This window comes from Chiloscyllium punctatum, chromosome 25, assembly GCF_047496795.1.
Source record: "Chiloscyllium punctatum isolate Juve2018m chromosome 25, sChiPun1.3, whole genome shotgun sequence".
NCBI lineage: Eukaryota > Metazoa > Chordata > Chondrichthyes > Orectolobiformes > Hemiscylliidae > Chiloscyllium > Chiloscyllium punctatum.
In genome coordinates this window covers 80,397,619-80,420,287 of record NC_092763.1, presented here as the reverse complement: position 1 = coordinate 80,420,287, position 22,669 = coordinate 80,397,619, and positions in this window count along the sequence as shown.

Genomic DNA, 22,669 nt, shown 5'->3' with positions numbered 1-22,669 from the left:
GAAAATTATTATAGTCTAAGATGTGTGATGATTGTTAGAAACATGATATTCATGCCAGCCTTTCTTTTACTACACTCCCTACTGGACTGAAGTGTCAGACTTGAGTTTGGAACTCAATATCACACCAACAGCCTTATGACTCAAAGGTGGGAATGCTGACTCCTGAGACACTGCTAACATGGTAGAAACAGTGGGTCAAATTTCCATCTCTCTGATAAAACCCGTTAAATGTTAATCTCCTGCAAGTGATTGCATCTTGACATGATTTGTGCAATTAGTTACAAGTAAGCAAAACAAAAAATGATTTGTCACATTCGTATTCATGAAAATCTTATATTAAAAGAAACAGGAAGGATATATTTCAAAATGAATGTTTAAGAACAGTAATCTCTCAAGGGGATTCGAATTGTGATAGGCAATCAAATCAGGACTTATTTCATCAGTTACTTCATTAAATTTGTGCAGATATACAGGCAACAAATTACTGAAATAAACTGGCTCTCAGTGTCCTTTTTGTCACAAAATACAATGTCTCACCTGTACCAACTCATGCACTGCAAAGTTGGTTATACCTCTATGCACTTCTAAAAGCCACTGACACACTCTCGTGAACCTTATGTAAATACAGAAACATTCCCAGGTACCTTGTCTAAATACAGACACTCCCAGGAACCCCCTGCCAATACTGAGACTTTTCTGGAGAACCCTTGCCATGACCAATCTTTCGCATGTTCTCTGTGGAAATAATTAGACTCCGGGGATGTCAGGTAAATACTGGCACCGTCCTGGGGACCCTGTTTACTAATTCCCAGAATCCCTGTGCAAATACCAATACACTATTCAGGGCTCTCTTTAATGGTTAATCAGTGAGAGTTCACACCTCTGAAAATACTGCCAAGCTTGCATAGAATTCCTGTTTAAACTGATTTGGAGATGCCGATGTTGGACTGGGGTATACAAAAATAAAAATCACACAACACCAGGTTATAGCCCAAGAGGTTTATTTGGAGGCACTAGCTTTCAGACTGCAGTTCCTTCATCAGGCAACCACCTGTTAAAACTGACACAGCCAAGAACACAGAGAACTAGAGCAGGAGTAGATCATTTAGTCCATCGGGTCGGCTTTGCCATTCAATGTAATCATGGCTCATCTTTGGTTTCAAATCTTCCTTCCTGCCTGCTGTCCACACCCTTCAATTCTCCAAGAAATCAACAAACTATCACAGCCTCATAAGGAAACAATGAATTATCCACCACCCTCTCGGATAGAGAATTCCTAATGGTCTATATGAAACAACTTTGCTTTAATTCAGTCCTAAATGATCAGAGCCTTATTCTCAGACAGTGGTACCATATTTTAGATTTCCTGACCAGTGGAAATAATCTCTCAACAGCTCTCTTCAGAATCATAGAGCAAACACAGTGCAGAAGGAGGCCATTTGGTCCATCGTGCCTGTTCCGGTTCTGTTAGCCAGCAACCATTTCTCGCCTTTTCCACATTTTCTTGGACACTATTTCAATCTGATCATCATCGAATATCCTGTTAAATGCCTCCATTGAACTTGTTTCACCACATTTGCAGGCAGTACAGTTCATACCCTACCTATTGGCTGGAAAATCTCCTTTTATTGCCGAACTTCCTTTGTTCTCGGAGAATAGCAGCCAGAAGGGATGGGATATTATTTAAATTAACATTGGAGTGAGCAGACAAAGGGGTCGATCAATAAAGAAGTAGAAACAGTTCATTTCTCCACACCCAGGAGCTTGACCATTTGGCAGATCTCATTGTGAACCCTAACAACTTGGGGAGAATGGAATGTAGGACTGGTCATAACAAATTGGGTGCTCATGCCTTTAATGGTCAGAGCACTGAGTAGAGGAGTTGGAAAGCCATGTTGCGGCTGTAAAGGACTATATTTAGGCCACTGTTGAAATATCGTGGGAAATTCTGTTCTCCCGCCTACAGGAAGGATGTTGTGAAACTTGAAAAGCTTCAGAAAAGATTTATAAGGATGTTGCCAGGGTTGAGGGTTGGAGCTACAGGGAGAGGCTGAATAGGCTGGGGCTGTTTTCCCTGGAGCGTCGGAGGCTGAGGGGTGACCTTCCAGAGATTTACAAAATCAAAGGGGCATGGATGGGGTAAATAGGCAAGGTCTTTTCCCTGGGATGGGGCAGTTGAAAACTAGAGGATGTAGGTTTAAGGTGAGAGGGAAAAGATATAAAAGGGACATAAGGGGCAACTATTTCATGCAGAGGGTGGTACGAGTATAGAATGAGCTGCCAGAGGAAGTGGTGAAGGCTGGTACAATTGCAAAATTTAAAAGGCACCTGGATGGGTATATGAAAAGGAAGAGTTTGGAGGGATTTGGGCCAAGTGCTGGCAAATGGGACGAGAGTAATTTCAGATACTATCGACATGGACAAGTTGAACTGAAGGGTCTTTTCTGTGCTGTATGTCTCTATGACTCTATGTCTGCAATTTGAACCCACAGATGTAAAAAAAGAATTAGAATGGGTAAACTGGCTCTTTGAAAATAAATTTTGAGAAATTATGAAAAGTTGTCCTGTTACAGTCAAGGAAAACGAAAGTCGAGATATTGTGATGAAACCTTATAAGGCCTTGTATGAAGTTGTACTCAGCACATTACAGGAAGGACATAATTGCTCTGGAGAGTTTGCAGAGAAATTTGCTCGAATATTGTCAGGGCTGGAGAATTGTAGCTCTAAGGGGAGATTGGAGAGGTGGGGTTATTTTCCTTGGAACAGAGAAGGCTGAGGGGGAGACATGATTGAGTTACACAAAATTGTGAGGACTAGAGATAGAATAGAAAGGAGGAACCTGCTTCCCTTGTCAGAGAGTTGGAAAGCCAGGGTTCAGAGGAGATTCACCAGGTCATCGTCTGGGACAAAAAGTCTCAGTTATGAGAAGAGACTAGATAGGCTGGGTTTATTTTCCTTCTTATGGAGGAAGCTGAGAGGGGGAATCTCATTGTGGAAAACAAAATTAAGGAACAGGCCCTCAAGGGTTATAAGCTGAACCACATGCAAATTAGCTTAGGGATAAGAAAATTAGGGAAGTAAACACGTGGCTAAGGGAATGGTGATGGAAAAGAGGAGTTCCATTTCATGGCATATGGCATCAGTTTTGGAACCCAGGAGACCTGTACCAATGGGATAGTCTCCACCTGAACTGATCTGGAGTGAAAAGGATAAATAGGGTGGTCACTAGGACTTTAAACACTCGTGAATCGGGGGGGAAGGGAAGGGGAAAATGACAGGAAGTATGATGGTAAATAGAAAGGGAAGCAGCAGGTTAGTGTGTGTGCAGAAGGGTTTAAGTACAAGGCAGACTATGAAAGAAGTAAAAAGGAAGACATAATGAGAGATATTGGTAATCATGAGGGGATGAAAACTAGCATAAAGCCACTGTACCTGAATGTTCATAGTATTCGTAATAAGATCGATGTGTTATGGCACAAATCGTCACAAATGAATATGATTTGGTAGGCATGATGGAGACGTCATGACAGGATGATCACAACTGCGAGCTAAATATCCAGGGGTACCAGACTATTTGGAAGGACAGACAAGAAGATAAGGGAGGTGGTGTAGCTCTGATATTCAAGGACGATATCAGGTTGGTGCAGAGAGACAATACAGGTTCTATGGAGAATAAAGTTGAATCCATTTGGGTGGAAAATAGAAATTCTGAGAAGAAAAAGTCACTGATAGGCCTTGTCTATAGGCCACCAAATAATAACGTCACATTGGGGTGGGCAATAAACAAAGAAGTAAGTAATCCCTGTAAAAATGGTAAGGTATTATCATGGGAGATTTTAATCTACATGTAGATTGGTCGAACCAGCTCATTCAGGGTAGCATTGAGAAGGAGTTTGTTGAGTGTAACTGTGATAGATTTCTTGAACAGTATGTAATGGAACTGACGAGGTGGCAAACTATTGTAGATTTGGTCTTGTGTAATGAGACAGGAATAGTTATTGATCTCATAGCTTGGGATCCTCTTGGAAGGAACGATTACAGTCTGGTTGAATTTTGAATACAGATGGAAAGTGTGAAAATAAAATCCAATACCAGTGTCTTGTGCTGAAACAAGGGAGACAACAATGGGATGAGGGAGGAGTTGGCTAAAGTAGATTGGAAATAAAGACTTTGTGGTGGGACAATTGACAAGCAATAGAGGACTTTCAAAGCAATTTTTCATAGGGCTCAGCAAAAGTATATTCCAGTGAAAAGGAAGGACTGTAAGAAAGGGAGTAATCTGCCTTGGGTGTCTAAGGAAGTAAGGGAGGCTATCAAATTGAAAGAAGAGGCATATAAAGGTTCAAGATCAGTGAAAAACTGGAAGATTGGGAAAGCTTTAAGAGATCAACAGGAAGCCACAAAAAGAGTGATAAAGAAAAGTAAGATGGAATGTGAGAAAATAAAACTAGCGCAGAATATACAGACAGATAGCAAAGGTTTCTATAAATATATAAAACAAAAAAATATGGCTAAAGTAAACATCAGTCCTTCAGAGGATGAGAAGGGGCATTTAGTTATGGAATATGATGAAATGCCGGGTATTGAATAGGTATTTTGTGTCGGTCTTCACAGTGGAGATAATAACATGCCAGTAATTGAAAAAGAGACAAAGGTAGGTAAGGACCTGGAAATAGTCATTATTATGGAAGATGTAGTGTTGGACAAGCTAATGGAGCTAAGGGTAGACAAGTCTCCTGGCCCTGATGGAATGGATCCCAGGGTACTAAAGGATATGGCAGGAGAAATAACAAGTACACTTGTGGCAATTTTCCAAAATTCACTGGACTCTGGGGCAATTCCAACAGATTGGAAAACAGCAAATGTAATGCCACTATTTTAAAAAAGACAGTAGAATAAAGATGGAGAATTATAGACTAGTGAGCTCAACTTCTGCAGTGGGGAAGATGTTCAAGTCTATTAACAAGGAAGAAATAGCAAGACATCTCGATAGAAGTTGTCCAGTTGGACAGGTACAGCATGGGCCCATGAAGTTGAGGAGTGTGGTGTTGGAAAAGTAGAGCCGGTCAGGCAGCATTCGAGGAGCAGGAGAGTCGACGCTTCCGGCATAAGCTCTTCACATTCTTGATAAAGAGCTTATGCTTGAAATGTCAATTCTCCTGCTCCTCAGATGCTGCCTGACCGACTGTGCTTGTCCAGCACCGCACTTTTCGACTCTGACCTCCAGCATCTTCGGTCCTCACTTTCTCTTATGGTTTCATGAAGGGCAGGTCATGCTTAACTCAACTTTTGAAATTCTATAAAGACATTATGAGCAAGGTGGACAACAAGGACTCCATGGATGTGGTGTACCTAGGTTTCCAAAAGGCCTTTGACAAAGTGCCGCACAAGAGGCTGCTGCACAAGTTAAAGATGCATGGCATTATGGGTAAAGTATTAGCATGGATAGAGGATTGGTTAACTAACAGGAAGCAAAGAGTGGGGATAAATGAATGCTTTTCTAGTTGGCAATCAGTGACTAGTGGTGTGCCTCAGGGATCAGTGTTGGGATCGCAATTATTTGCAATTTACATGGATGATTTGGAATTGGGGGTGACGTGTAGTGTGTCAAGGTTTGCAGATGATACTAGGATGAATGCCAGAGCAAAGTGTGCAGAGGACTGTGAAACTTTGCAGAAGAACGTAGATACTTTAAGTGAGTGGGCAAAGGTCTGGTAGCTGGAATGCAATGTTTTAAAATGTAAAGTCATCCATTTTGGCATGAGTAACAATAAAAATGGGCTAATATTTAAATGGTAAAATGTTGCAACATGCTGCTATGCAGAAGGACCTGGGTGTCTTTGTGCATGAATCACAGAGGATTGTTCTGCAGGTACAACAAGTATTTAGGAAGCCAAATGAAATTTTGTCTTTCATTTCATAAGAGTTTGAGTTTAAAAGCAGGGATGTTATGTTGCAGCTGTACAGGGTGCTGGTGAGGCTACACCTGGAGTACTGTGTACAGTTACTTGAGAAAGGATGTACTGGCACTGGGGAGGGTACAGAGGAGGTTCACTAGGTTGTTTCTGGAGTTGATGTGGTTGGCTCATAAGAGACTGAGTAGACCAGGATTATATTCATTGGAATTTAGAAGAATGACAGGGGATCTTATAGAAACATAAAGAATCATGAAGGGAATAGATTGGATTGAAGTTGAGGATGTTTCCACTGACAGGTGAGACAAGGACAAGAGCGCATAGCCTCAAAATTAGGGGGACCAGATTTAGGACTGAATTGAGAAGGAACTTGTCCACCCAGAGGGCAGGAATTTCCTGCCCAGTGAAGTAGCTAACGTTTTTTCAATAAATGTTTTTAAAGCTAAGATATATATTTTTTTGACCAATAAAGGAATTAAGGGATATGGAGAGAGGGTGGGTAAGTGAAGCTGAATCCATGAAAAGATCAGCCATGATCTTATTGAATAATGGAGAAGGCTCGAAGGCCAAGTCACCTACTCCCGCTCCTAGTTCTGATGTTCTTTTGTAAATGGTGAAAAACTGCAGAAAGCTGGAACACAAAGAGACTTGGGGCTCCTACACATGAAGCACAGAAAGCTAGCACAAAGGGGCAGCAGGTAATCAGGACGGCGAATGGAATGTTGGCCCTAATTCCAAAGGGTTTGGATCATAAGAGTAGGGAAGTCTTACTGCAACTGTACAAGGTGCTGGGGAGACCACATAAGAGCTTAAGAACTAGGAGCAGCAGTAGCCCATCTGGCCCCTTCAGCCTGCTCCACCATTCAATAGGAACTTGGCTGATCTTTTCATGTAATCAGCTCCACTTTCTCGCCTGCTCCTTATAATCCTTAATTCTTTTCCTGTTCAAAAATCTATCTTTCCCTTAAAAAACACTTAGTGAAATAGCTTCAACAGTTTCACTGGGCAGTAAATTCTCCAGATTTACAACCCTTTTCGGTGAACATAAACTAGTAAGGTTTGGGGGCGGGGGGTGGGACCCAGGGAGATAGTGAGGAAAGAGATCAATCTGAGACTGGTACCTTTGAGAACAGGAGTGAGTCAAACAGTCAGGGCAGGCAGGGACAAGGTAGGACTAATAAATTAAACTGCATTTATTTCAATGCAAGGGGCCTAACAGGGAAGGCAGATGAACTCAAGGCATGGTTAGGAACATGGGGACTGGGATATCATAGTAATTACAGAAACGTGGCTCAGGGTTGGGCAGGACTGGCAGCTTTATGTTCCAGAATACAAATGCTACAGGAAGGACAGAAAGGGAGGCAAGAGAGGAGGGGGAATGGCATTTTTGATAAGGGATAGCATTACAGCTGTGCTGAGGGAGGATATTTCCGGAAATACATCCAGGGAAGTTATTTGGGTGGAACTGAGAACTAAGAAAGGGATGATCACCTTATTGGGATTGTATTATAGACCCCCTAATAGTCAGAGGGAAATTAAGAAACAGACTTGTAAGGAGATCTCAGCTATCTGTAAGAATAATAGGGTAGTTATGGTAAGGGATTTTAACTTTCCAAACTGGGATGCCATAGTGTTAAGGGTCTATAAGGAGAGAAATTTCTTAAGTGTGTACAAGATAATTTTCTGATTCAGTATGTAGATGTACCTACTAGAGAAGGTGCAAAACTTGACCTACTCTTGGGAAATAAGGCAGGCAGGTGACTGAGGTGTCAGTGGGGGAGCACTTTGGGGCCAGCGACCATAATTCTATTCGTTTTAAAATGGTGATGGAAAAGGATAGACCAGATCTAAAAGTTGAAGTTCTAAATTGGAGGAACGCCAATTTTGACGGTAGTAGGCAATAACTTTCAACAGCTGATTGGGGGCATATGTTCGCAGGTAAAAGGACGGCTGAAAAATGGGAAGCCTTCAGAAATGAGATGATGAGAATCCAGAGAAAGTATATTCCTGTCAGGGTGAAAGGAAAGACTGGGAGGTATAGGGAATTCTGGATGACTAAAGAAATTGAGGGTTTGGTTAAGAAAAAGAAGGAAGCATACGTCAGGTATAGACAGGATAGATCGAGTGAATCCTTGGAAGAGTATAAAGAAAGTAGGAGTATACTTAAGAGGGAAATTGGGAGGGCAAAAAGGGAACATGAGATAGCTTTGGCAAATCGAATTAAGGAGAATCCAAAGGGTTTTTACAAATATATTAAAGGACAAAAGGGTAACTAGGGAGAGAACAGGGCCTGAGCTGAAAATGTGTTGCTGGAAAAGCGCAGCAGGTCAGGCAGCATCCAAGGAACAGGAGAATCGACGTTTCGGGCATAAGCCTGAAGAAGGGCTTAAGCCCGAAACGTTGATTCTCCTGCTCCTTCGATGCGGCCTGACCTGCTGCGCTTTTCCAGCAACACATTTTCAACTCTGATCTCCAGCATCTGAGGTCCTCACTTTCTCCTCGAAGAGAATAGGGCCCCTCAAAGATCAGCAAGGCGGCCTTTGCGTGGAGCCGCAGAAAATGGGGGAGATATTAAATGAGTATGTTGCATCAGTATTTACTGTGGAAAAGGATATGGAAGATATAGACTATAGGGAAATAGATGGTGACACGTTGCAAAGTATCCGAATTACAGAGGGGGAAGTGCTGGCTGTCTTGAAACGGGTAAAGGTGGATAAGTCCCCAGGACCTGATCAGGTGTACCCAAGAACTCTGTGGGAAGCTAGAGAAGCTGGGCCTCTTGCTGAGGTATTTGCAGGTGAGATGCCGGAAGACTGGAGGTTGGCAAACGTGGTGCCACTGTTTAAGAAGGGCGGTAAAGACAAGCCAGGAAACTATAGACTAGTGAGCCTGATGTCGATGGTGGGCAAGTTGTTGGAGGGAATCCTGAGGGACAGGATGTACATGTATTTGGAAAGGCAAGGACTGGCTAGGGATAGTCAACATGGCTTTGTGCGTGGGAAGTCATGTCTCACAAGCTTAATTGAGTTTTTTGAAGAGGTAACAAAGATGATTGATGAGGGCAGTGCAGTAAATGTGATCTATATGGACTTCAGTAAGGTGTTCGACAATGTTTCCCATGGGAGACTGATTAGCAAGGTTAGATCTCATGGAATACAAGAATGACTCTACTAGTCATTTGTATACAGAACTGGCTCAAAGGTAGAAGACAGAAGGTGGTGGTAGAGGGTTGTTTTTCAGACTGGAGGCCTGTGACCAGTGGAGTGCCACAAGGATTGGTGCTGGATCCTCTACTTTTTATCATTTATATAAATGATTTGGATGCGAGCATAAGAGGTACAGTTAGTAAGTTTGCAGATGGCACCAAAATTGGAGGTGTAGTGGACAGCGAAGAGGGTTACCTCAGATTACAACAGGATCTGGACCAGATGGGCCAATGGGCTGAGAAGTGGCAGATGGCGTTTAATTCAGATAAATGCGAGGTGCTGCATTTTGGGAAAGCAAATTTTAGAAGGACTTATACACTTAATTGAAAGGTCCCAGGGAGTGTTGCTGAACAAAGAGACCTTGGAGTGCAGTTTCATAGCTCCTTGAAAGTGGAGTTGCAGGTAGATTGGATAGTGAAGAAGGCATTGGTATGCTTTCTTTTATTGGTCAGAGTTTTGAGTACAGGAATTGGGAGGTCATGTTGTGGCTGTACAGGATATTGGTGAGGCCACTGTTGGAAAATTGCATGCAATTCTGGTCTCCTTCCTATCAGAAAAATGTTGTGAAACTTGAAAGGGTTCTGAAAAGATTGACAAGGATGTTGCCAGGTTTGGAGGATTTGAGCTGTAGGGAGAGGCTGAACAAGGCTGGGGCTGTTTTCCCTGGAGCGTTGGAGGATGAGGGATGACCTTATAGAGGTTGACAAAATTATGAGGGGAATGGATAGGATAAATAGACAAAGTCTTTTCCCTGGTGCCGGGGAGTCCAGAACTAGAGAGCATAGGTTTAGGGTGAGAGGAGAAAGATATAAAAGAGACCTAAGGGGGCAACCTTTTCACACAGAGGGTGGTACGTGTATGGAATGAGCTGCCAGATGATGTGGTAGAGACTGGTAGAATTGCAACATTTAAGAGGCATCTGGATGGGTATATGAATAGGAAGGGTTTGGAGGGATATGGGCCGGGTGCTGGCAGCTGGGACTAGATTGGGTTGGGATATCTGGTCGGCATGTTCGGGTTGGATTGTAGGGTCTGTTTCCATGCTGTACATCTCTATGACTCTACGACTCTAAGAAGTTCCTCCTGAACTCAGTCCTCAATCGGCTTCACATTACTTTGAGGTTATGCCCCCTAGTTCTCGTTTCATCCACCAATGGAAACAACCTCCATGCTTTTACCTTACCTATTCCTTTCATAATTTCTATGTTTTTATAAAATCCCCCTCATTCTTTGGAATTCCAATAAATATAATTCCATGCTTTTGAATCTCGCCTCATAAGCCAGCCCTCTCAACTCTGAAGTCAACCTAGTGAACCTCCTCTGCATCCAGTGCTGGTACATCAGTTCTCAAGTAAAGAGACCAAAACTGTACACAGTACACCAGGCATGGCCTCACCAACACCTTATACAGCTGCAGCATAACATTGCTCTAGCAATGAAGGGCAAACTCCCATTTACCTTCTTAATTTCTTGCTGCAACTGCAAACCAATCTTTTGTGATTCATGCACCAGGACACTCAGGTTCCTCTGCACAACAGCATGTTGAAATTTTTCACCATTTAAAAACAGCCCATTTTACTGTTCTTCCTGCCAAAGCGAATGACCTCACATTTACCAATATTGTAGTCCATCTGCCAAATCCTTGCCAACTCACTTAACCTATCTCCATCCCTCTGTAGCCTTTCAGTGTACTTTGCACACTTCGCTCTACCACCCATAGTGTCTTCTGTGAACTTCAATACTCTACTCTTGATCTCCAACTCTAAATCATCTCTGTAAATTGTAAACAATTGCAGGCCCAACACTGATCCCTGAGGTACACCACTAACCACTGTTTGCAACCAGAAAAACATCCATTCATCCCCAGGCTTTGCTTTCTGTTAGCTAATCAATCTTCTGTTGATGCTAATACATTACCTGTAATGTTATGCACGTTTATCTTATGCAGCAGCGTTTTCTGGGCACTTTGTGGAAAGTTTTTTTCTAAATCTAGATACACCACATCCACCAGTTCCCCATTGTCTACCATGCCTATAATATCTTCAAAGAATTTCAATAAATTAGTTAAACATCTGGTGTACTGTGAATGGTTTTGATCCCCTTATTTAAGAAAAGACATTATTTCATTGGAAGCCATTCAGACAATTTGTTCTGCAAGAAAGTCAGTCTCTTTGATTTATTCAAACCTAGTTTAATTTGTCATTGGTATTAAACAGAAAATTACAGTTTAAATTATATAATTTCAAGTCTTTTTGGAATGAGTTTCAATAGTTGCAATGAAAGAGCAGCTAAATTAAGAATCAGCTGAAACTCAATCCTTCCTCAGTGAAGAGCTAATGTCTTTTTATTGGGAGTATACACATCTATCGCCAACTTCGTGTGACTTAGGATTTGAGTCTGACAACAGTACAGTGATGAGGAGGTGCCAGTGTTGGACTGGGGTGGACAAAGTTAAAATTTACGTAACACTAGGCTTATTTGGAAGGACTAGCTTTCGGAGGGCTGCTCCTTCATCAGGTTCCTGATTTATAACTTTGCAGTACAATGTCAGAGTTGAGCATATTAAAGAGTTAAGCAAACGAAGTGATGAGATGTTCAGTTTTGCTTAATCTAAACAAAACAGCTGATGATGAGTATAATTAGTTACTATTTTAGTGATTAAAGAAAACATAAGGATTTCAGTCTCTTCATTAAAAATACCTTCTTATGTTTAAAATTAATTCTGTTATAAAAAGATACAATAAAGTGTAAAGTGCAGCAGGTTCTTCAAGTGTTGCACACTAGAGCAATTAATTGATAAATTATATAAAATATGATAGAGTTAGTACATCGGTTGGTGTATTGTTGCTGGAAATTGGATACAGGGGCTGCTGGACGCAGGTCATCCGGAGTGAAAACACCTTTAGCAAATGCTTGCAGCTGAAGCAACTTTGGATCCAAGTTGGAAAGCGAGAGACTGAGCAGCAGACTGCACCACACCAGAAAGTGAAAAGTTACCTGCCTTGATACTTTGCATCAAAAGGCAGTCTCTGCCCTCAGATTAGGTCATTCCAATTCTGTCTGCGATCAGGGACAGGCACAAGGGACTGCAGCAGAGATAGGTCTTGGGACCAAAGGGACAACTTTTGAGGTCGCTTTGTTAGTTCAGAACGGAAAATGTACAATGCCCTTGTTGTATTTCCTGATAATTCCGAGACCCAGGTCATGTTCTGGGGACCCAGGTTTGAATCCTGCCAAAGTAGATATGAGATTTGTATTTGATAAAAACAATCTCAAATTAAGAATCTACCGATGACCATTGTAGATTGTTGGAAAAAAACATTTGGCTCACTAATGTCCTTGAGGAAATGAAATTACCATGTTACCTGGTCTGGCCTACATGTGACTCCAGACCCACTGCAATGTGGTTGACTCTCAGCTGCCCTCTGGGCATTTTTTAAAAATTGAATTCAAACTCAAGAGGTGGGCAATTAAAAAAAAGACAAAAAAACTGCAGATGCTGAAATCATGGTAATGAATGCTCACCAGGCTAATAGATCATAGAGAACATAGAAAAGTACAGCACAGTACAGGCCCCTTAAGCCACAATATTGTGCCAAGACTTAATCCTAATGTAAAATATAGTAACTTAACCTACACACCCCTCAACTCACTGCTCTCCATGTGCATGTCCAGCAGTCACTTAAATGTCCCTAATGACTCTGCTTCCATCACCACCGCTGGCAGCGCATTCCATGCATTCACAACTCTCTGTGTAAAGAACCTACCTCTGACGTCTCCTTTATACCTTCCTCCTATTATCTTCAAACTATGACTCCTCGTACCAGTCAATCCTGCCCTGGGGAAAAGTCTCTGGCTATTGACTGTATCTATTCCTCTCATTATTTTGTACACCTCAATGACCTCTCATCCTACAATTTTTTTTTAAAAATCCTACATAATCAAGGAGCTAAAGGTTGGGGGAGGGGAGGGGTCAAGGGGAGGAAACAAGAACTATCACTGTTCAAGAAACTATTGAGTCTAAAAGCTGATAAATTCCCGAGACCTAATCGTGGAGCTGCAGAAAATGGGGATGATACTAAGTGAGTATTTTGCATCAGTATTTACTGTGGAAAAGGATATGGAAGATATAGACTGTAGGGAAATAGATGGTGACACCTTGTAAAATGTCCAAATTACAGAGGAGAAAGTGCTGGATGTCTTGAAATGGGTAAAGGTGGATAAATCCCTAGGACCTGATCAGGTATACTCTAGAACTCTGTGGGAAGCTGGAGAAGTGATTGCTGGGCCTCTTGCTGAAATATTTGTATTATCGATAGTCACAGGTGAGGTGCCAGAAGACTGGAGGTTGGCAAATGTGGTGCCACTGTTTAAGAAGGGTGGTAAGGACAAGCCAGGGAACTATAGACTGGTGAGCCTGACCTCGGTGGTGGGCAAGTTGTTGGATGGAATCCTGAGGGACAGGATGTACATGTATTTGGAAAAGCAAGGACTGATTAGGGATCATCAGCATGGCTTTGAGCGTGGGAGATCCTGTCTCACAAACTTGATTGAGTTTTTTGAAGAAGTAACAAAGAAGATTGTTGAGGGCAGAGCAGTAGATGTGATCTATTTGGACTTCAGTAAGGTGTTTGACAAGATTCCCATTGGGAGATTGATTAGCAAGGTTAGATCTCATGGAATACAGGGAGAACTAGCCATTTGGATACAGAACTGGCTCAAAGGTAGAAGACAGAGGGTGGTGGTAGAGGGTTATTTTTCAGACTGGACATCTGTGACCAGTGGAGTGCCACAAGGATTGGTGCTGGGTCCACTACTTTTTGTTATTTACATAAATGATTTAGATGCAAGCATAAGAGATACAGTTAGTAAGTTTGCAGATGACACCAAAATTGGAGGTGTAGTGGACAGCAAAGAGGGTTACCTCAGATTAAAACAGGATCTTGACCAGATGGGCCAATGGGCTGAGAAGTGGCAGATGGAGTTTAATTCAGATAAATGCAAGGTGCTGCATTTTGGGAAAGCAAATCTTAGCAGCACTTATACACTTAATGGTAAGGTCCTAGAGAGTGTTGATGAACAAAGAGACCTTGGAGTGCAGGTTCATAACTCCTTGAAAGTGGAGTCGCACGTAGATAGGATAGTGAAGAAGACGTTTGGTATGCTTTCCTTTATTGGTCAGAGTATTGAGTACAGGAGTTGGGAGGTCAGGATGCGACTGTACAGGACATTGGTTAGGCCACTGTTGGAATATTGCGTGCAATTCTGGTCTCTTTCCTATCAGAAAAATGTTGTGAAACTTGAAATGGTTTAGAAAAGATTTACAATGATGTTGTCTGGATTGGAGGATTTGATCTTTAGGGAGAGGCTGAACAGGCTGGGTCTGTTTTCTCTGGAGCGTCGGAGACTGAGGGGTGACCTTATAGAGGTTTACAAAATTATGAGGGGCATAGATAGGGTAAATAGGGAAAGTCTTTTCCCTGGGGTCAGGGAGTCCAGAACTAGAGGACATAGGTTTAGGGTGAGAGGGGAAAGATATAAATGAGACCTAAGGGGCAATTTTTTCACGCAGAGGGTGGTATGTGTATGGAATGAGCTGCCAGAGGAAGTTTTGGAGGCTGATACAATTGCAACATTTAAGAGGCATTTGGATGGGTATATGAATAGGAAGGGTTTCCAGGGATATGGGCTGGGTGCTGGCAGGTAGGATTAGATTGGGTTGGAATATCTGGTTGGCAATGGACAGGTTGGACCGAAGGGTGTGTTTCCGTTCTGTACATCTTTATGACTCTATGAATCTATGGCTTTCACTCAAGACTTTTAAAGGAAGTAGTTGCAGATATAGTAGCTGCAATGGTCATAATTTTCAAAATTCTGAAAATGCCCTAGAGGATTAGCTAATCCAAATGCAATGATCATTTGTTTTTAGAAGGGAAGGGGACAATCCAGGTAACTGTAAGCCAGTGAGGTTAATATCCTTTATTTGGAAAGTACAGAATGCTTGGGGTGGCACAGTGGCTCAGTGGTTAGCACTGCTGCCTTACAGTGCCAAGGACCTGGGTTTGATTCCACCCTTGGGTTACTGTCTGTGTGGAGTTTGCACATTCTCACTGTGTCTGTGTGAGTTTCCTCTGGGTTCTCTGGTTTCTTTCCCCAGTCAAAAGATGTGCAGGTTAGGTGGATTGGCCATGCTAAATTACCCACAGTGTCTAGGGATGTGCAGGCTAGGTGGATTGGCCATGTTAAATGCAAAGTTATAGAGTAGGGTAGGCAGGTCTGGATGGCGTTCTCTTCAGACGGTTTGTGTGGACTTGATGGACCAAATGGCCTGCTTACACATTGTAGAGATGTGATGTCACAGTACAGCCTAAAGAGTGGGACGGGACAGTTTGGTTAATGTAGGAGTTCGATGAAGTGATGGAAGGGGATAGTTTTTCCATCTATTTTTCCTCACTACTATCACAGAACAATTGGGGGAGGTACGGGCAGACCAATGTCCAAGAAGTGGAAGATTATTAAAGGATTAAATTTGAAGCAACAGGGATAAGTAACAGTCAGAGAGTAGGAGGCAACAAAGATTAAGATAAAGGGTGCATCTTGACGCTTAAGTAATTTGAAAAGTTAACAAGTAAGATTAAGTAAGTTTGAGTTTAAGTCATGGCAACTGAGGTCAGCCAAGTGGAATATGTGACCAATCATCCATGCGAACTCATGGACTCTACCAGTGAACGAGAAGACCATGTGTGCAAGAGGTGCTCCCAACTACAGAAACTTCATCTCCAGGTTTCCTTGCTCAAACTGTGGCACATCTGTGAGGTTCAGAATTACGCAGAATAGCACATTTAGAGAGTGGTCACCACTGCAAATCAAAGGGTTGGAGGTAAGAAGGGAATGAGCGACCACCAGGCAGTCAAAGAAGTGCAAGCAGGTAGTGTGAGGGTTCCTTGGGGTTTTGGAAGCTATTGAGGGTGTTGGCTCCACAAGGGAGTGCAGACAGAGTCAGAGTTCTGGCACCTCAAAGGTCTGACTATACAGGAGGGGGGAAGAAGAAAGCAGACACATTAGCAACAGCTGATTCAGCAATTAGGGGAATAGGCAGGCATTTCTGAAGTTGTAGAAGGATCTCCAGGATAGTGTGTGACCTCCCTGAGGCCAGAGTCATGGCTGTCTCTGAGAGGTTACAGGGCATCCTGAGGAGGGAGGGTAACAAGACAGAGGTCATGGTATACATTGGCACCAACGATATTGATAAAATAGGAGATGAGGCCTTGGGTGCTGTCACAGGGTAAAGGGAGTGTCAAGTGACAGAGAGAAGAGTATGGCACACAAATTGACTGAGCAGAGATGGTCATTAAGCCTCTTTCTGCATTGCTAGGCATTCCTCCCCATCCTGGAGATGGCACCAATTCAGGAGAGGACCTCAGTCCAGGCTTGCAAGGTCTGGAGGCATGGTCTCCTCTGTCAGTCCTCCTGCACCAGCCCATGCACTAGGGCCTCCAACTCCCTGTCAGAGAACCACAGTGCCATCTCTCCACTTCTCTGCCATGCCCAGATTCTGTCCAGCAATCAGCAGGACAACTTCAGAACACTAGTATTCACCTGAGGGCACAGTGTACTTTTATAGAGGGCACATGCTCAATGGATGCCGGTCTTTGGGCTGATATCTGCTGAGCAGCAGGTTGTTTTGGGAACAGCAGGTGGTAAAATGAGGGAGAAATCTCACCGTTGAGACTGGATAGTGAATGAATGTGGCGGGTTTGAGGAGATGCTCTCTAGAACGAGGATGAGAAAACTCAACTGGCCTCACAGTGGGAAATCCTCCAAAATAACTCATGCTGTTTGGATTCAGCCAAAAGAAAACCTAAGATTTATCCCAGAAGTTTAAAATAAGTGAACACTTACTTGAAATGGAGAAGGTCTTCTGCCAGATAGAAGTGAATGTGTGGGATTCTCCACCCCATTGGGTTGTGGCTATATAATTGAAAGTACTTAAAGAGGAGATGGATAGATTTCTGAGATATCAGGGAATTGATGGCTGCGTTGAGTTGATAAGAGAAAGGTGTTAAGGCTTGGGGAGATCAGTCATGATATTATTAAATAGTGTAGCAGGTTTGAGGCTGATTGGTCTAATCCTGGTTATATTTCCTTGGTTCTTACTGCTCAATAAGTGTGTTGCTGGAAAAGCGCAGCATCAAAGTAAAAGCTGCGCTTTTCCAGCAACACATTTTTAAGCTCTGATCTCCAGCATCTGCAGTCCTCACTTTCTTCACACTTACTGCTTTATGTTTGTATTTGTTTTGGTCTATTGCATGTCTCTACAGATGAGTTCTGATATTTGTCTGCTTTATGTATTTATTCGCTCCTGTGGGCTTTATTGGTTGAGACAGTATTAATTGCCCATCCCTAACTGCCCTTGAGAAGATCAGAGCCAATTGATGTGGAGTTGGAAAAACACAGCAGGTCAGTCCGCATCCGGGAGTCGAAATGTTGCCTTTCCTGCTCCTCGGATGCTGTCTGACCTGCTGTGCTTTTCCAGCTTCACATCTATTGACTCTGGCTTCCAGCATCTGCAATCCTTTACTGTTTCCCTGCTCTTGAGAAGATGTTTGGTGGCCACCTTGTTGAATTGCAAAATCTAAGTAGGCAGGGAAGTAGGTACACCCATGGTACGGCAATACTGCGACATCAATTTTCAGCTCAACCAGCTTAAACACAATGTTATAACATTGTTGAATTGTCCGCATCCATCTTACTGCTTTTCGCTTTGTGCAGTTTGCCATTTTCAACTAAAGTTTACTTCACAATTGTTTGAAGTCTAAATATGAATTCTGGTAAAAAAGAACTTAAAAATTGTTCAAGAGCGTGAGAGTAAGACGATGATTCAGTGAGCTATGAAGACCACAAGAGATTGTCTTAAGGGAAGTGTGGATAAAGAGAGATGGAGCATTATGCTGTAAATTTATGTATGTTCAGTGGATCCATAGATAACTGTCACAGTTGGAGTCACATTTGAAACTGATTTTGGTGGTTAAAAAAATCAGAGATGACATGTTGGACTAGGTCTGAATAATGCTAGCATTGACTTGTGAACATAAATTCAACATGAGTTTTGTCCCGACATATAACCGTAAGATATACAGTCTAACTCTGTGCAAACAAACTGGTCCTCAAATTTAATCAGAAAGAAAACTAAATGGAGTGTCGGAAGGGATTCTTAACAAGAAGTGTTGTGGTTATAATTTCCTTGGATATCACACAGAATTTTGTTTATTCTTTTTGGGTTGGTTTCTACGGTAACAGGAACTCAACCTGATATAATGATAATTGGGTGTGCAGGTATCTAGAGTCGGACAGTCAGACAGCACAGAAACAGACCCTTCGGTCCAACTTGTCCATGCTGACCAGGTTTCCCAGATTGAACTGATGCCATTTGCTCTTTTTCCCTTGAAATGTTTCCTTGTCATATACCTATACAAATGTCTTGTAAATGTTATCAATGTAACTGTATCCACCACTTCCTCTGGCAGTTCATTCAAACACAAACCACTCTCTGTGTGAAAAAGCTATGCCCCATTTAAATCTTTCCCCTCTTACCTTAAACCTGTGCCATCTAGTTTTGAACTGCCTCACCCTCGGGGAAAAGGCCTTGACTATTCACCTTATCTATGTCCCTCATGATTTTGTAAACCTCTATAAGGTCACCCAAGAATGCTAGTAAAATAAGGAGGAGTCAGCATTGATGAGAGGAGATGGGAAGGAGCTCAAGATGAATGAGAGGGGCTTTGCAGAGGCTGGGTGAAGGATTACAAGGATATGTGTTTGGTCAGAGGCCATGAGGGGTGGGATTGGTGTCGAACGGCGCACTGTCAGCTGAAGCTGTTACTTTCTCCCCTTCCAACACCTTGTGGAACACAGTACAGGTGCATAGCTGACATCTTTGCACCCCCTCTTACCTGCGAGGATTTATGTATCCCTATCAGCACGGGTTACAAACAAAGAGAAAGTTACATCAGTGGAGGTGTGCAAATTGCACTGATAGCGGGGAATGAATAGTTTACTGCATGCATCCTCCAGTAAAGCTGGAAGTGGGCAGGTTGGAGGAAGGTCCAAAATTTTTAAATGCTTGCCTCCTCCTGACCCATACTTGAAAGTTTAATGTTTAAAATTATGCCCTGTCATCCTCTGATGCAGACTTTCAAATAATTCTGCACTTGCACCAGTTCAGCAAACACATTGTTACATTCTTTTCAGGAAGATGTTCATACTTTTTACTGACATCCTCACTGTGCCTTTTGGCAGTGAGATAATGGACACCAAGTGCACATTATAAAACATAAAGTCACTGCAGTCCCACCAGACCTTAGGAATGCCTCACTAATTAGAGAGAGAGAGAGAACTTGTGGTGGTTTAACCTGAAGGCCACAACACCTCTAGTGTGGGGAGAGATTGAGAAGGAGAGTCATGGTAACCTCAGCCAGTGTAGGAATTGAACCCATGCTGTTCATACCACTTTGCAATGACTGAGCTAGCCTGAAGTATTCTGAGCTGTATATATCTTGCATTGCTTCCCAATTTCCTTTGCAACAGCATCAGAATCACCATTGATAATACTAGTGTTTCATCCTAAATTTGTTGAAACCACTGAATTTAAACTCCCCAACTGCTGGGGTAGGATGTATACTCTGACCTGATCATCTGGACGACAGACCCAATAATGCAACCATACACATGTAAATGGGCAAGCCTTTCATAGAATCCCTACAGTGTGGAAGCAGACCATTCAGCCCATCTAGTCCATTCCACCCCTCCAAAGAGTATCCCACCAAGAACCACTCCATCCCTGCATTTCCCATGGCTAATCTACCAAGCCTGCACATTCCTGGGCACTATGGGTAATTTGCTTGGCCAATCCAGCTAACCTGCACATCTTGGACTATGAGAAGAAACAGGAGCACCCAAAGGAAATGCATGCAGACATGTGGAGAAAGTGATAACTCCACATCGGCAGTTGGCCGAGGCTGGAATCAAACCTGCGTTCCTGATGCTGTGAGGCAGCAGTGCTAACCACTGAGCCACCATGCCACTCTTTCTTAATAAAGGCTCAGCTTATCCAAAAATGGCTGTTATCACAAAACTAGTCCCTTTTTCTTTGCTAAAAGCTGTTCCGTGGCTTAAGGAGACTCTGTCCTTGATATTTTTCAGAGGGGTAATAAACCAGGCCAGGGTCCGATCAGTCTGGTTTGGTACAGATATGAAAAGGATTTTGAGAGGCCTTTTTATTTATATGTAAACTAATGAGACTTCAAGCCAAAGTGGTCATGTTTTAGAAGTGACCTGTATAAAGAGAGGGGAGTGGCCAGCTCTGTAGCTGAGCTGAGCTGAGCAGCTTTAGTTCAGTCTTGAACTGGTTGGATGTTCAACAGAGAGCTGTGTAGAAACTCTCTCTCTCTCTTTCCTGCCCTTCAACTTCAACCTATAAGCATGTGTTCCATTTACACTGATTTTTAAAGGGAGTTTGCTTATTGGGACTGTTGTGTATATTTGGAACAGCATAATTAAGTCTAGTTGGATAGGCTGAGTTCTGTCGGGTTCTTTATTCTGCCCTTTGTGTTTCATTGTGTAACTTTGTGGATAAATTTTTGTCTGTTTTAAAATCTAGTAGTCAACCTAGCTGACTTGATCCGGGTAATTTTCACTGTACACTTACCGAAAGAAATTGGAATGTTATGATCTGAGCTGCCTGCTGAAGAATGTTTTTGAGTGGTCTGGCCAACTCCATAACACTGGAAACACTTATAGCACTTCCCATATCATTTCTACATTACAGGGAGCTTTTTCCCAGTTTCAGCGCACACTGAAAATTTGAAGCACCTCATGATTTTGAGCAAAAGCGTTGATCAACACCCTTCACCTGATTGTATAAATCTTTCAGATGGTTCTAACCTCCTTAATGAAAAACATGTGGAAATGGTGTCAAAGTTGAAATTAAATTTAAATCAAGCTGCGAGTGGTGAGAAGGAGATCTCTGCCTGCTGGTTGTAATATGGATTTGAACACTATTAACCCAATTCTTACAAATGTAGATCTAGAGTTTTAATGTGATACTAATCATAAATCTCTCAGTAAAGACACATAAAAGCCGTGATAAGAAATGAGGAAAATGCAGTAGAAGTTACATTTAGGACTAGGGCAGAATAAAGTGCTACACTGGTGATTCTTAAAATCCACACAACATTTTCAATGAGAAGCACAAGACAAATAATATCAGGGATTACTATCACATGTGATTGTGGTTGTTGGAGGTCAGTGCATAACCGATACTCAAGAACAGCAATGTGTGCTCTCAACAAAATGTACAGCAGAATTTAATCAAAGATCCTGAGCTGTGCTTCTAAATATATTCAAAGCTAAGTTAGTTCTTAAAAGGCAAGGGAGTCATAGAGTTGGATTCAGCACAGAAATGGATTCTTCAGTCCAACTCGCCCTTGCCAACCAGAGTTCCGAATCTAGTCCTTTTTCAAGTGTCAAGAATCAAGCGAATCAAGACCAGCTTTATTTGTCATTTCTACCAGATACAATTGATAGAGTTTTGTCAGCATTTTTCCCATATCCCTCTAAACCCTTCCTACTGATATACCCATCCAAATGCCTTTTAAATGTTGTAACAGTACCAACCTCCATCACTTCCTCTGGCAGCTCATTTCATACACACACACACTCTACATAGAAAACGTGCCCCTTAGATCCCTTTTAAATCTCTCTCCACTCACCCTAAACCTATGCCCTCTAGTTCTAGACTCTGCTACCCTGGGGAAAAGACCTTGGACATTCACCTTATCCATGTCCCTCATGATTTTATAAACCACTATAAGGTCACCCCTCAGCCTCTGACACTCCAGGGAAAACAGCCCCAGCCTATTCAGTCTCTCCCTTTAGCTCAAACCCTGTAGAGCCAGCAACATCCTTGTAAACCTTTTCTGTGCCCTTTTGAGTTTAATAACATCTTTTCTCTAGCAGGGAGACCAGAGTTTCATTCAGTATTCCAAAAGTGGTCTAACCAATGTCCTATTTAGCCACAACATGATCTCCTAACTCATAAACTCAGTTCACTGACCAATAAATGCAAGCATACCAAACACCTTCTTCACTATCCTGTTTACTTGTGACTCCACTTTCAACAGATTGTGAACCTGCACCCCAAGGTCTCTTTACTCAGCAACATTCCCCAGGACCTTACCATTAAGAGTATAAGTCCTGTCCTGATTTACCTTTCCAAAATGCAGCACCTCACATTTATCTAAATTAAACTCTGTCTGCCACTCCTTGGCCTATCAATCCATCTATTCAATGTCCTGTTGTACTCTGAAATAACTCTTTTGGCTGTTCACCACATCTCCAATTTTGGTGTCATCTGCAAACTTACTAGCCATTCCTCCTGTGTACACATCCAAATCATTTCTCCAAATGCGTAAAAGCAGTGGATTCAGTTCCAATCCTTGCGGCACACCACTGGTCACAGGCCTCCAGTCCAAATCAAGGATTATTGGG